The sequence below is a fragment of the Typopeltis vanoorti genome, chromosome 3 (assembly GCF_054136105.1).
Source record: "Typopeltis vanoorti isolate ZY-2024b chromosome 3, IOZ_Tvanoo_1.0, whole genome shotgun sequence".
NCBI lineage: Eukaryota > Metazoa > Arthropoda > Arachnida > Uropygi > Thelyphonidae > Typopeltis > Typopeltis vanoorti.
In genome coordinates, this window is record NC_143551.1 from 61,396,099 (window position 1) to 61,411,231 (window position 15,133).

General features: G+C 35.2%; 1 protein-coding gene across 1 annotated transcript in view; it reads right to left on the reverse strand.

Moving 5' to 3' along the window:
* The window catches only part of Ccz1 (vacuolar fusion protein CCZ1), a 173,409-nt gene that overhangs the window by 68,549 nt on the left and 89,727 nt on the right, over positions 1–15,133 (reverse strand). The window lies entirely within an intron of this gene.

Below are 15,133 nucleotides of genomic sequence, written 5' to 3' on the forward strand. Positions count from 1 at the left end.
CTGACATTAGCTTATCATAAATAATTAAGCTATGATCCTATAATGGGTATTACGATCATGCCGCCATACACATTCAACACATAACTTCATATGACATGGACATATAAGATTAATTCACACAATTTAACTATTCAAACTTAAGTAGATTAACTAAACCTTTTACTGCACTAACACACAACTATGACATTTTAACTTTCCTATACATTACAATAGACATGCAAAATTCTCAGGACACTTAATTATTCATATAACATTAACACTAGCCAGCTTACTTTTAATATATATTCTGTCAGATACTAAAGTCCTAGTAGAAATTTTCCTTGGTCACTTCAACAGTTCCGTATTAGAATAATGATACCTATTACAGACAAATTTTAGTTAACATTAGATATGTTTTACAGTATACCTTTCTTTCTTGAGTTTTTCATATGGGCCTTTACCTTTTTCCGATTGAACTAGCTTTGTATAACATCTCCGATAATCTGCTACTCCTACGTTCCTTTTGGAATTGAACTATGCTTACATGGTCTTAAACTTTCGTAATTCAGGACACTTTGAATCATCTATATGACGGCTGTGCAACTCGCGACGTGGATATCGATATCTTTACAGCTTTCCCTTTCTCGTGGTTGTCACTGAAGTTGAAACACAAAGAATATGTTTCCTTTTCTTTGACTCTATGGCATTCTTCGCTTCTTACATAGGAAATCCAGAATCGAAATCCCGCTCACTTTTGTTTCCATGTTGTGACGACGGAGATATAACCCCAATCCCCACTCAGGAAAACCGCATGAAACCTATGTCACGGAGCTCGTAGAGAACTCCTCGGGAACAGAACCAAAACAAAAACCAAAAAGCCTTCTGGGGGGTGAGGGGTTCCAACCCTTTTATACTTGCTCTCCTAACGGCACCCTCTTTTCTCTGCCCCCTACTTGTTTCTACTTCACCGCCCAATTAGGGTGACGTTTTTTTTTCTCTGCCAAACGTCCTTTGGTCAGCGAGCCAAACGATGTCTCAATCCGGGAATCAGCCCTGAGCGATAGTCTGTTGTTTTTCTTTTGCTAGCCTCTAATTTAATCCCCTTTCCAAAATTTTTCTATGAATTTACTTAATAACTTAATCTCTAGCCTCTCACATACCATCTCTTATGACTAATCCTTCTCTGTCTTATTTATTTAAATTTTCTCATTTAAATCATATCACAATATTAATATATTCTTTCTTTTGTTAGTTAGTTTAACAAAAACCTTTATTTTTTATACATTTTATTGGATGCAAGAATCTTTCTTTTTCTTTTAATTAATTCATCTGTTATTTTTTTTTTTTTTTTTATGCAGGGTTTTTTATTTATTTGCTCTTCATGTTACACCATGATAGCTGAGAATTCTATATTCTTTAGATATCAGGTGTAACAATACCGACTATAAACACATGAATTCTGCCATTGCAGGTCCCAAGCCCAGATGAGAGGAGGAGGAGGGTTGTAATTGTGGCTAGCAACTGCAACATGTAAAAAACATATTACTACAGAAACCTCAACCATTGTTGGAAAACTGACACAAAAACAAGATGGAGAAGTACTGGGAGAAATGAAGCAAGCCAGTGAAAACCTCATGGGGGGAAGCTGACAGGCAGAAAACTTCAAGGAAAAAAACCTCTTTAGCCAAAAACTTTGAACCAAAATTGGATGCTGGAATATTAGGACTTTGTACGAAAGTGGAAAAGTTAATTTACTGTACCAGAGCAATGTACAGATACAAAATAAAAATACTAGGTCTAAACGAGACAAGATGGAACAGTAGCAGAGAAATCCAACTAACAACAAACAAATGCATTTTATATTATGGAAACCAGAATAAGGATGACACACACAGCAAGGTGTGGCTTTCATGCTAACAACAGATGCCAGAAGAGCACTAATTGAATGGAAACCAGTTTCTGAATGAATAATCAAAGCTAGATTTAAAACTAAACCAACAAACAATGCAAAAAATAGAAGAGAAAGGAGATTTCTATCATATATTTCAAAAAGAAGTGGATGAAGTAAAAAAGTAAAGCTATGCTTTTAATTATAGAGGACATGAATATGAAAAGAAATAATGGGAAAAGAAGGTTTAGGAAACTGTAATGAAAATGGGGAAATCCTAAAAGATTTTTGCGCTTTCAATGATATGATCATAGGAGGAACCTCATTTAAACACAAAGACATCCATAAACAGACTTGGATATCACCTGATAAGAAATCCAAAAACCAAATAGACCATATTTTAATCAACAGACTATGTTGAACCTCTTTGATAGATGTAAGACTTTGGAGAGGTTAAGATGAATTTACAGACCACTTATTGATTGCAAAAATAAAAATGAAACTAAGAAAAGTATTTAAAGGCAAGAACCAAAGAATTAAATACCATATATCCAAACTGAAAAAAAAGGATACAAAAGAACAATAAAAAGAAACATCATCATCATCAAATTCCTGCCATGTACCCTCAAGGGGTGTACAGGATATGATAGTACTACATGAAAAAAATTACATCATTACTAACTTTCTATCTACAATTTTCCTCCAAATCAGTCTGTTACTTGTCAAGACTCCAACACTATCAGATCTTATATTTCTATCGTCTAAAGCACTTTGTACCGTATCAATCCACCTATATCTTGGTCTTCCTCTGGGTCGTTTTGCTGCCAACCTGGCAGAGAACACTTGATATACTAATCTTTCTTCGCCCATTCTGTTTAAGTAACCATACCACCCGAGATTAGCTCTGCTAACGCATTCCTGGATGCTGACAATGTCAAGTTCTTTCCTAATATCCTCGTTTTTAATATGATATTGCCATTGATGCCATCTGTTCACGCCTATAATCTTTCGCAGGACTCTCATATCTGTGGTCTCTAGTCTTTGGTCAAGTGTTTTACTTCTGACCCAGCTCTCAGATCCATAAGATAAAACTGGTTTGAACACTGTCTTGTATACGGCTAATTTAGTGTTCCAACTAATTTCTCTCTTATTCCATATGAATTAATTCAACTGACTTCCCACCATACCAGCTTTGCTGATTCTGTTGTCTATTTCTATATTTAATTTATCATCTTCAGTAAAAATCGTGCCTAAGTAGCTGAAATGTTTTACTTGTTCCACAGGTTCTCCATTCACAACACAGTTGACATTTTCAATGATTCTGCCTATTTTCATTGTCTTTGTCTTTTTATTGCTGACATTCATACCATATCAATTACCACAGCTATTCAATTTAGTCAGAGAATCTTGCAGATTGTAGCAGATTTATTTAGAAGTATAATATCATCCGCATAAAGCAAAGAGCTGACATTAACATCTCCAATTTTGATATTAATACCACTTTCCTTCATAATGTGATCCATATAGATAATGAATATCTTAGGGGATAATGTACATCCTTGTCTCACACCAGATTTAACATTAAACCATCTTCCTGTACTTCCTTCAATTCTAACTGCTGACTTACAACTCAAATAAACACTAAGTATTGCTTGATATAATGACCCTTTGACACCATATAACTGTAGCGTATTGAATAGCTTCTCTCTTGGCAGCTTGTCATATGCCTTTTCCAAATCGACAAAACTTAAATACAGATCTCTGTTATGTTCCCATGCTTTCTCGACTATTTGTCGTAAAGTGAAGATCTGATCCTGACAGCCTGTATTTGGCCTGAATCCAGCTTGTTCTTCACCAAGCTTTTCTTCCACAATTCTTCTCAACCGTTTCTCAAGTATACTTGCATATCTCTTGCCAGGAATCAGTAGGGAAATACTTCTGTAATTCTCACATTCAGCTTTATATCCCTTTTTATATATGGGTACTATGAGAGCTCTACTCCAATCATCGGGAATTCATCCCTCTGTCCAGGCTTTCTGAACTATGCAGTGCAGCCACTGTAAGACTCTTATACCACCATACTTCAGCAATTCTGGTCAAATATTATCTACTCCTGCTGCATTTCCACATTTCAAGCCTTTGATAGCTTTTTCTACTTCAATTATGGATATGTATTTCTGACTGCATGCCTGTTCAGTGTTTTTTACCACTGTGCTGTCATCACTGCTTGTTTCATTTAGCAGTTTTTCAGAAGTAATTACTCCATACTTCAAGGATATCTTTTTCTCCTGTTTTCGTGTCACCTTTATAATCTCTAACTCCTTTTACAGCACTCTTTTCTCCATTCCTAAGCTTCAACAACCTCAAGAATATTTTACCACCTTCTTGATATTTATTTTCTATATTATTGCCAAAGACCTCCCATGAGTTTTGTTTAGCTAGTTTTACACACTGTTTAGCATTCTTGCATTTGTCTCTGTATTCTCTAAGAGCACAAGCTGACTTATTTGCTAGGAACTTTTGATATGCTTTCTTCTTTTCCTTCACTTCCTTAACTTCCTGTGTCCACCAGGGAGGTCTGAATTTTTTTTATCCTTGCAGACAAACTCACCACATGCCTCTCTGGCAGAATCAATCAATGTTTTCTTCAGAGTTTGCCACTGAATCTCCAAGGTTTGATTCCTGTTCTCAAACTCTTTAATTTTTTCTTCAATAATCTTTGTGCATTTTAGTCTCTACAGTTCACATCTGAGAGCTGCTCGACTTTTATTCACTTTAAAACTTTATTACATGTTATTCTTTTCAATATGAAATTCAATTTTATCCTGCTCAAGACTAAATAGTGATCAATTTCAAATGCTTTGTACACTCTGGTGTCCTGCACCAGGGAGAAAACATCACTATCAACAATAGCATAGTCAATGAGACTTTTCTTATTCCTTGCCTCTTCTCTCCATGTGTATTTGTGCACATTTTTATGTTGGAACATGGTGTTAGTAATAACCAGTCGATGTCCTGAGCAGAAATCCAACAGATATCTGCCATTATTATTAGCTTTACTCTTTTCTCCAAATTTTCCCAAAATATTTTTGTATGTCTCACAATCATTTCCTACTCTGCTATTCAGATCCCCAACAAGGACCAACTTTTCCTTTTTCATTGTGTCAGCTGCTTTTTCTAAAGCCTCAAAAAATTCCTCCACTTCTACCTTAGTAGAACCTTCTGTGGGACCATAGGCACAAATAAGTCTCATTGTCCAGTTCCCCATTCTCATATTCGCCCACATTACTCTACTCGAGACTGCCTGCCATTCAAGAAGATTAGCCTCGTATTTTGTGTTTAATACTATGGCTACTCCTTCTTTTCCTTGATTGTCATTGCCTGAATATAACATTTTGTATTTATTGCTCAGAAAGATCTCACCAGTTTTTGTGTTTTTTGTTTCAGTCATCCCTATTATGTCGATCTGGTACTTATCTAATTCCTCAGCTAGCTCCATTTCTTTGCCATTGAGGCTTCTTATGTTGATAGTACCGATCTTTAACTCTGGTGATGTTGAGTTCGGGTTTGTTTTCAGATTTGTTCCAGTCGCTGACTTTTCGCTATTCACCCTGGTTCCCTGGCGAAAACAACGGGGACCTTGTTTAACCGGGCGACGCCCCAGCCGGCATGAAATTTTGTCATGTTGTACCATCATTTTTTATTTTGGTTTAACCAATAAGAATACAATTTGGTCGGCTAAATCCCAAATTGCCAGCCCATCCTCGTTCATTCAGTATCCAGGTAGATACCCAACAGGGTGCACCACGAGAAGGTGAGGATTGGACATTAGGTCAGTATTCAGGTAGATACCTAACAGGGTGCACCATGAGAAGGTGAGGATTGGACATTAGGTCAGAAGCCCTGGTCGGTTCTCCGCATTCCTTTAAAGGTTATGTGGAGGTCTCCTCTCAGTTATACAGCTTTGACCCTTAAGCACCCCTATAAAGAAACATTAAGGAATAAATATGGAAGTCTTATAGAGCTACATAAAGACATAGACATAAAAATGAATTGGGAAAAATAAAGAGTATATTTAAATAATACCGAAGTAGTTCTTGGAAGGAAGAGCGGAAATCACAAACAATGGATCTCTGAGAAAACCATCAAATTATGTGAAGAAGGGAAAGCTTTATGGAATACACCTGTGCAAAAACAGAAGAAAATGAAAGAAATAGAATAAATGAAAGAAAAATGGACAGGTAAAAAAAAAAATGCAAGGAAAGATAGAAGAGATTGCCTGGAGGAAATGTGTAAAGAGGCTGATGAAGCAGCAAGTAAATTTGACTCAAAGAGGGTGTTTGAGATAGCAAGAAAGTTAGCTGGGAAGAGTTTTAAAAGAGAAGGACCTGTAAAAAACAAACAAGGAAAGCTATTCACAAATGTAGCGGACATAGAAAAAAGATGGGTAGAACATTTCCAAGAAATTTTAAATGGAAAAATAGAAAATCTAGCATAAGAAATACTAGAAAAACAGAAGAAGAAGAAATACTTAAAGAAATACAGGAACTATAATTAAATTAGAAATAACTCGGGCAGTAAAGAAAACAAAAAATAATAAAGCTGCTGGCAGTGACAATATACAGGCTGAACAGCTTAAAGCATATATAAACATTACTGTTGAAATGCTACACACCCTCTATTTAATGAAATACAGGAAAAGGAGGAATGGCTAGAAGACTGGAATATAGGACTCCTGGTGAAACTACCAAAAATAGGAGATATAACACTTTGTAAAAACTGGAGAGGGATTTCACTTCTAAATGTTGTAAGTATTTACTAGAATACTATTAGAAAGAAACAAGAAATTGAAGCTAAATTGAGGAAAGAACAGGCTGGGTTCAGGCCAAATAGATCTTGTATTAACCAGATGATAACATTAAGAATAATTATTCAACAATCAACAGTGTGGCAGAATAACCTATTTTTGGGATTCATTGACTTTGAACGAGCATTCGATAGCAGAGACGGAAAGACTATGTGGAAGTTAATGAAGCACTAGGGATTCACCTAGAAAATCATAAATATAACAAAGAAAACTCATAAAAAATACAAAATCCAAATAATAAATAATGGCAAACTATCAGAACCATTTACAACAAACACAAGAGTATGACAAGGATGTATACTCTCCCCGACAATCTTTCTCATTGTTATTGATTGGGTGACGAGGAAAACATCTGTATGGTCAAATAAAATAAATGACCTGGATTTTGCAATGACATATGCCTTTTGGCACAAAAACATCAACACCTCCAAAAGAAAACAGATAATTAAATTAGGAAGCAAATAAATGTGGAGTGAAAATAAATCATAACAAGACTAAAGTAATGAAGATAAACTCCAAACAAGAATTAGTTTGACATACTAGGGAAAACATTGAAACAAGCAGATAACTTGGTCTACCTGGGATCAGTGATTAGCACACAAGGAGGAAAATCGCACAGGATATACAAAATAGAATTCAGAAAGCACAGATTGCATTTAGTATGATGAAGAAAATTTGAGGATCCAAAGAAATAAAATTCATCATCATCAAATTCATGCCATGTACCCTCAAGGGGTGTACAGGATATGATAGTACTACATGAAAAATTCACATCATTACTAACTTCCTATCTACAATTTTCCTCCAAATCAGTCTGTTAGTTGTCAAGACTCCAACATTATCAGATCTTATATTTCTATCGTCTAAGGAATAAAATTAGAAACCAAAATTAGGCTCTTTAACACTAATGTTAAACCAGTTTTACTATACGGAGATGAGACATGGTCATTAACAAAGGAAAGCATAAATAAAATACAGGTCTACATAAATAAACGCTTGAGGAATATAGTGGGCGAATAAAATAACAAACACAGTACGTACTTTGTGGAAAGAACAGGTCAAGCCAGCATCAGAAATGAAATCACTAAAAGAAAATGGAATTAGATAGGTCACAATCAGGAATCCAGATAAAGAAATAGCAAAAACTGCACTGGAATGGAATCCCAAAGGCAAGAGAAAAAGAGGTAGACCCAGGATAACATGGAGAAGAGAACTGAGACAGAGAGAAGACAGCTGGGACGTTCCTGGAAAGAAATAAAAAAAGAAGCACTGCATAGAGTCAGATGGAAGTCAATGGTTGAGGCCCTATGCTCTGTAGGGAGCAAAGAAGAGAGATAAGGCAACATATACATGACTCATTACATGGCACAATGCATCTTGTCCATATGGTTGTCCGTTGACTTTTTCCCAAATAAAAAGTAGTATTGCCAGCTAAGGTAACACTGCTGCAGAGAACTGTATTTTCAATATCTAATAATTTTATGCTTTTCATAAATATAATAAATTGTCAAATATTAAAAGTAGAGCTAAGAAACTTCAATTTGGCATTAGTAAGATATTAATTTTGAGGAAATATTTTGGCAGGAAGTTAGTAACGGTGTAACTTTTTCATGTATTACAATCATAATATCCTGTAAACCCACTGAGGCTGTATATCGGAATTTGATAATGAGATATTGAAATTTGAATATTATGGATCCATCCACATTTTATAGCCAAATGTAGCTAAATTTACCAGAACTATTGAAATCTACAACTACTTTATCATAACTATGGGAAATTTTAGAAACTTAGGTTTTTTCTAAATTTGGGTATTAAATAAAAGTTAAGTAGCTCTCAGATGTAAACTGTTTCTCTCCGAAGAAAACATCGATTAATTCAGCCAGAGAGGCATGTGGTGAGGTTGTCTGCAAGGATAGAAAAATCAGAACTCCATGGTGGACACAGGAAGGTAAAGATGCAGTGAAGGAAAAGAAGAAAGCATATCAAAAGTTCCTGGCAAATGAGTCAGCTTGTGCTCTTAGAGAATGCAGAGACAAATGTAAGAAAGCTAAACACTGTGTAAAACTAGCTAAACAAAAGTCATGGGAAGACATAGAAAATAAATATCAAGAAGGTGGCAAAACATTCTGGATGCAGTTGAAAAAGCTCAGAAATGGAGAAAAGAATGCTGTAAAAGGAATTAGAGATGATAAAGGTGACATGAAAACCAGTGAAAGAGGTATCTTTGATGTATGGAGTAATTATTTCCAAAAATTGCTAAATGAAACAAGCAGTAATAACAGCACAGTAGTAAAAAAAAACACTCAACAGACATGCAATCAGGAATACGGATCTATACTTGAAGTAGAAAAAGCCATCAAAAGCCTGAAATGTGGAAAGGCAGCTGGAGTAGATGATATTCAGAACAGAAATGCTCAAGTATGGAGGTATAAAAGTCTTACAGTAGCTGCACCGCATAGTTCAGAAGGCCTCAACAGAGGCACGAATTCCAAATGATTGGAGTAGAGCTCTCATAATACCCATATATAAAAAGGGAAATAAAACTAAATGCAAGAATTATAGAGGTATTTCCCTACTGAGTGTTCATTGGTAAAATTCATTCAAGTATACTTGAGAAACGGTTGAGAAAGATTATGGAAGGGAAGCTTGGTGAAGAACAAGCTGGATTCAGGCCAAATAGAGGCTGTCAGGATCAAATTTTCACGTTACAACAAATAGTTCAGAAATCGTGGGAATATATATATCTGAATTACAATTTTGTAGATCTGGAAAATGCATATGACAAGGTGCCAAGAGAAAAGCTATTCAAAATGCTACAGTTGTATGGTTTCAATGGGGCATTATATCAAGCAATACTTAGTATTTATTTGAGTTGTAAGTCAGCAGTTAGAATTGAAGAAAGTATAGGAAGATGATTTAATGTTAAATCTGGTGTCAGACAAGGATGTACATTATCCCTCTGTTATTTATTATCTATATGGATCACATTTTGAAGGAAAGTAGTATTAAACCTGATATCAAAATTGGATATGTTAATGTCAGCACTTTGCTTTATGCGGATGATGTTATACTTCTAAATAAATCCGCTACATGTTTGCAAGATTATCTGACTAAATTGAATAACTCTTGTAATAAATTGGTATGAAGGTCAGCAATAACAAGACAAAGACAATGAAAATAGGCAGAAGCATTGAAAATATCAAGTGCATTTTGAATGGAGAACCTATAGAACAAGTAAAACATTTCACCTACTTAGGCACAATTTTTAGTGAACATCATCATCATCATCAAATTCCTGCCATGTACCCTCAAGGGGTGTACAGGATACGACAGTACTACATGAAAAAATTACATCATTACTAACTTCCTATCTACAATTTTCCTCCAAATCAGTCTGTTACTTGTCAAGACTCCAACATCATCAGATCTTATATTTCTATCGTCTAAGGCACTTTGTACCGTATCAATCCACCTATATCGTAGTCTTCCTCTGGGTCGTTTTGTTGCCAACCTGGCAGAGAACACTTGTTTTGGTAATCTTTCCTCTCCCATTCTATTTAAATGACCATACCACCTGAGATTAGCTCTGCTAATGCATTCCTGGATGCTGACAATGTCAAGTTCTTTCCTAATATCCTCATTTTTAATATGATATTGCCATTGATGCCATCTGTTCATGCCTCTAATCTTTCTCAGGACTCTCATATCTGCGGTCTCTAGTCTTTGGTCAAGTGTTTTACTTCTGACCCAGCTCTCAGATCCATAAGTTAAAACTGGTTTGAACACTCTCTTGTATACGGCTAATTTAGTGTTCCAACTAATTTCTCTCTTATTCCATATGAATTAATTCAACTGACTACCCACCATACCAGCTTTGCTGATTATGTTGTCTATTTCTATATTTAATTTATCATCTTCAGTAAAAATCATGCCTAAGTAGCTGAAATGTTTTACTTGTTCCACAGGTTCTCCATTCACAACACAGTTGACATTTTCAATGATTCTGCCTATTTTCATTGTCTGTCTTTTTATTGCTGACCTTCATACCATATCTATTATAACAGCTATTCAATTTAGTCAGAGAATCTTGCAGACTTGTAGTGGATTTATTCAGAAGTATAACATCATCCGCATAAAGCAAAGAGCTGACATTAACATCTCCAATTTTGATATCAGGTTTAATACCACTTTCCTTCATAATGTGATCCATATAGATAATGAATAACAGAGGGGATAATGTTACATCCTTGTCTCACACCAGATTTAACATTAAACCATCTTCCTGTACTTCCTTCAATTCTAACTGCTGACTTACAACTCAAATAAAGACTAAGTATTGCTTGATATAATGCCCCATTGACACCATATAACTGCAGCGTATTGAATAGCTTCTCTCTTGGCACCTTGTCATATGCCTTTTCCAAATCGACAAAACTTAAATACAGATCTTTGTTATATTCCCAGGCTTTCTCGACTATTTGTCGTAAAGTGAAGATCTGATCCTGACAGCCTCTATTTGGCCTGAATCCAGCTTGTTCTTCACCAAGCTTTTCTTCCACAATTCTTCTCAACCGTTTCTCAAGTATACTTGCATAGATCTTGCCAGGAACACTCAGTATGGAAATACCTCTGTAATTCTCACATTCAGTTTTATTTCCCTTTTTATATATTGGTACTATGAGAGCTCTACTCCAATCATCGGGAATTCATCCCTCTGTCCAGGCTTTCTGAACTATGCAGTGCAGCCACTGTAAGACTTTTATACCACCATACTTCAGCATTTCTGGTCAAATATCATCTACTCCTGCTGCCTTTCCACATTTCAAGCCTTTGATGGCTTTTTCTACTTCAAGTATGGATATGTATTCCTGACTGCATGCCTGGTCAGTGTTTTTTTATCACTGTGCTGTCATCACTGCTTGTTTCATTTAGCAGTTTTTCAAAGTAATTACTCCATACTTCAAGGATATCTTTTTCTCCTGTTTTCATGTCACCTTTATCATCTCTAACTCCTTTTACAGCACTCTTTCCTCCATTCCTAAGCTTCTTCAACAACCTCCAGAATATTTTGCCACTTTCTTGATATTTATTTTCTATATTCTTGCCAAAGTCTTCCCATAACTTTTGTTTAGCTAGTTTTACACAGTGTTTAGCATTCTTGCATTTGTCTAAGAGCACAAGCTGACTTATTTGACAGGAACTTTTGGTATGCTTTCTTCTTTTCCTTCACTGCCTCTTTAACTTCCTGTGTCCACCAGGGAGTTCTGATTTTTTTATCTTTACAGATAACCTCACCACATGCCTCTCTGGCAGAATCAATGTTTTCTTCAGAGTTTGCTACTGAATCTCCAAGGCTTGATTCCTGTTCTCAAACTCTTTCATTTTCTTTTCAATAATCTTTCTGTATTTTAGTCTACAGTTCACATCTGAGAGCTGCTCAACTTTTATTCGCTTTAAAACTTTCTTACATGTTATTCTTTTCAATATGAAATCAATTTTATCCTGCTCAAGACTAAATAGTGATCACTTCCAATTTCAAATCCTCTGTACACTCTGGTGTCCTGCACCAGGGAGAAAACATCACTATCAACAATAGCATAGTCAATGAGACTTTTCTTATTCCTAGCCTCTTCTCTCCATGTGAATTTGTGCACATTTTCATGTTGGAACATGGTGTTAGTAATAACCAGTCCATGTCCTGAGCAGAAATCGAACAGATATTTGTCATTATTATTAGCTTTGCTCTTTTCACCAAATTTTCAATTTTTTTTAAAAATTTTTTTAAATAAAATTTTTTTAATTTATTTATTTAAATAAAATAATACAGCATAAAAAATCAGAGCAAATATTTCACTTATTTCCTCAAATAACAAAATACAAATATTAATGGAATTATTAATCAAAATGAATTCACAATAAATTACGATATTTATGTCTATTATGAATTATGATACTTGGTCAACCTGGCCTGGTTGGCCGAGTGGTTAGCGTATCCGCTCTCCAGCCAAAAGGCTGCGGGTTCGAATCCCGCCGTGGGCATGGATGTTTGTAATTGTCTGTGAAAGCACTAGTGGTGGTAGTAGGCGGTAGATAGCATTGGTGTTAGATGATGGTTGGTGGAGTAGTGAGACGAAGAGTTGTAGAGTTGATGCCCTCCCTTGATGAGTCTTTGGATTTCCTGGAGGTGTGATATAATAATAATATAGGAAAAGAAATTTGTTGCTGTTTTTGGGATAAGCCTACATTTGCCTGTTTGCATATATTGCATATATACATATTATTATTTTTTTTTGAATTATTTGTTAACATCAAATAACATTTGCTGTTTTGGTGGATTTACTTTAGATTCTGACTGCATACTTGTTTTTGAATTGTGGTTTGATATTTCAGTTTGCTTCACAAATTCATTGCAATGCTGGTGTTTTTACATGATTAATCCTAGATATGCATTTCCTTTTTCCTGTGTCAAAGATATTTTGTCGTTTGCATATTTTACATTTTGCAAATTTTGTATCTTCGTAAAACAAAACTTCCAAATACTGCTTTTTTATTATGGCCAAACTGTCCTCTTTTTCAATATTTTTAGACTGCATAATATAGACTAAAATATATACATCAAAGAAAGTGCCTGTATCAAATGTAGCCTTTGGATGAAGTGGTGCAAGATAAGGGAAGGCTTTTCCTGATTTGTTGCATTTGCTATGATGCACATAACAGGAATTTTTCTGCTTCAGTATGCAAATATTTCTATTGATTTGATCAAAACCAAATATCTGGAAAACATGCAAAATCAACCAAATACCAAAGCAAAACCAAATTATATTAAGTTATAACCATGTCAAAAATCATGCATGCAGATTAGCAGGTATGCTAAAGATATTGTTCAACAGAAACCATCAATATGCACTATAGCATAAAATACTAGCAAATCTTGCTCTTACTTAAGCTCTTGATTTTTTTTTTTTTTTTTTTTTTTAAATAAACAATTTTCTAGTCCAACAGTTCATGACATACATTAATTCTTACTTCATTTCTAAAATTTCAAGTGGGTTGATTAGAATTCTGGCCAAAGCAAATAACGCTTATGCAGCCAGCATTATCATCAAATTCCTGATATGTACCTCAAGGGGGTATAGAGAATGCTGATTAGCACTCATGATTAGGTTTACATTATCAATAACCTCTTATCAACAATCTTCCATCAGATTAATCTATTTGTCCAATACTTCCAGTTCTTATATTTCAGTATTCTAGACACTTAATTGCATCAATCCACTTAGATCTTGATCTTCTTCAGGGTCTTTTTTTTTTAACTCAAAATCTTTAAAAATTAAAAAAAAATTTTTAAAACATCAAAATCAAACCAGCTAATGCCTTTTATTCCCTTATAGAGAGTAGGTGAGGCCTTTATACCCTATCTAGCTTTTAAAGACTGAGTGGGCAGTTCAATCTCCACCAGTAGCCAATCAGAGATAGCTGGCCCATGTCTATCACTAATTATAGCAGCCACCGATGAAGAGGCTGGCCAACAAGTGCTGCCATCTCTTGGTATCTAACCCTAACAAGATATGTCACTGTCTGAAATAATGTGGGTACTACAGTCGATTTTCTTGAGTTTAAGGGATGAAACACCCCGAGTTTCCGGGAGGAAAAACCCGCTTGCCTGTTCCAGAGATCGACTAATTCGGGAACAGGTGGAAGAAAGGCTTAGAAAAAGTTCCTCCAGTCGGTGACCAGACTTGAATTTAAGTCAAAACTTCGAGAGACCAAGCGCCACTTCCAATGAGCTACACAGGCCAAACCAGACTAAAAGTATACAATACATTAGTCCTACCAGTCTTATTGCAAGGAAGTGAAATCTGGACAATAAAACAAAAAGACAAACAAAGATTAATAACAGCAGAAATGAAGTTTATGAGAAAAACTGCAAAGTATACTCTATTTGATCACAAAAGCAATGAAGAAATTATGAAAGAATTAACCAAGAATCAATAATAGAAAAAATTAAAAAATATAAACATAAATGGATGGAACACATTCAAAGAAGGAAAATAGAAAGATCACATACCAGAACAAGCCTTAAAGTACAAGCTATTAGGGAAAAGAAAACCAAGACATCCTCTTAAACGATTCAACAATGACTTCTAAGGTTGGAACAGACCAGGCTAGGCCTAAATCCTTGATGTGCATAATGATGATGATCAATGCATCAACTGTTTCAAATAAGCTAAGTTACTCAGCTATGACAGGCCAGGGAGCTTAACATGCAAGGAAACAGTACATCGAATAGGAAATGGACAACAGAAGAAATTATGCTGGTAGGTGAGGATCCATTAAATAAATTCATATGGAATAAGGGAGAAATTAGACAAAACTAAACTAGCATACTGTGTTCA